This window comes from Oryctolagus cuniculus, chromosome X (assembly GCF_051225735.1).
Source record: "Oryctolagus cuniculus isolate XC-2025 breed Fujian yellow rabbit chromosome X, ASM5122573v1, whole genome shotgun sequence".
Lineage (NCBI taxonomy): Eukaryota > Metazoa > Chordata > Mammalia > Lagomorpha > Leporidae > Oryctolagus > Oryctolagus cuniculus.
In genome coordinates this window covers 42,699,177-42,700,670 of record NC_142888.1, presented here as the reverse complement: position 1 = coordinate 42,700,670, position 1,494 = coordinate 42,699,177, and the positions used below count along the sequence as shown (strand labels likewise).

The following is a 1,494-nucleotide window of genomic DNA, read 5'->3' as shown; positions in this document are numbered from 1 at the left end:
GCCTGTAGGGTTTCTTATGAGAAGTCATATGTGAGACAAATTGGAGCTCCTCTGAAAGTAATCTGGTGATTCTCTTGTGCACATTTCAGAATCTTTATGTTTTACTGTTGAAAATTTGGTGAGCATATTTGATGGTGAAGATCATTTCCTGTCATGTTTATAAGGAGTTCTACATGCCTCATGTACTTGGACATCCCTCTCTTTTCTCAAATTAATGAAATTTTCTGTAATTATTTTACTGAATATGCCTTCTAATCCATTGTCTTTCCACACCTTCAGGAACTCCTACGATCCATATGTTGGGTTGTTTGATAGTATCCAATAAATCTCTAAAACTGTTTTTAAACCGATAAGAACAGATACTGCACTTGATCTTAGCCAAAAATGCCTAGAAGTGATCCAAAACTGTTTTTTTTTTATTTAAAAGAGTCAGAGAGAGGGAGAGAGAGAGAGAGAGAGAGAGAGAGAGAAAGTTCTTTCATCCATGATTCAGTAGCCAAATGGCTGCAACAGCCAGAGCTGAGCCAATCTAAAGCAAGGAGCCAGGAGAATCTTCCTGGTATCCCATGTGAGGGCAGAACCCAAGGACTTGGGCCATCTTCTGCTGCCTTCCCACGCAAACTAGCAGGGACTGGATCAGAAGTGGAGCAGCCTGGACTCAAACTAGCACCTGTACGGGATTCCAGCTCTGCACTCCAGGGCTTTAACCCAGTGCATCACAGGGTTGGCCCTGGCATTAATTTCTAAACAAACTCTGTTTTTAATCTTTCTAATTTCTTTATTTCTTTTTAGTCTGAAAATTTCCAAAGATTTGTCTTTTAAGTTGGATATTCTTTCTTTTGCCTCACTAAGACTGCTGTTAAGGCTTCATAAGGTATTTTTGACAAATTGAATTCTTTATTTCTAATATTTCATTCTTATTTCTCTTCAAATCTTAATTTCAAGGGAGAATTTTTCATTTATTACCTATGGATTTCTTTAATATGTGATTTTGCTTTTCATTGCTTCTGAGTAATCCTAAGATTAACCCTTTGAATTCTGTTTCAGGCATTTCATCAATATCTTCATATTTATATTATAATATTGAAGTGTTATTGTGTTCATTTTGGGGGAGTCAAGGTGTCTTCCTTATTCTTGCTTCCTGAATTTCTGTGTTTATTTTTAGGCATTTGTGGAAATACTTGTTGGTTTTTTGCTCTGATGGTTTTTATCTTTGAAGTATACCTCTGTGGCTAGTACAGTGTTGCTCTTTCGTTAGATATTTCAACTGTGCTTTGTTAATCTTTTGTATTGCTTTTATACTCTCAATTTTCTTTATCTCTGTTTTTATTCTTATTTCCTTCCTTCTGCTAATTTTGGCCAAAGTTTGTTCTGGATTTTCTAGGTCATTGAGGAAAAACATTAAGTTCTTTACTTGATATTTTCATTTTTTAATGTATGTGTTTATTCCTGTAAACTTCTCTCTTTAAGCTGTTTTTCCAGCATCTTGTAATT

General features: G+C 35.3%; 1 pseudogene; it reads right to left on the bottom strand.

Annotated features, from left to right (window-relative positions):
- Positions 1–298: 298 nt before the first annotated feature.
- On the bottom strand, positions 299–399 carry LOC127485081 (U2 spliceosomal RNA; annotated as a pseudogene).
- Between the last annotated feature and the right edge of the window lie 1,095 nt (positions 400–1,494).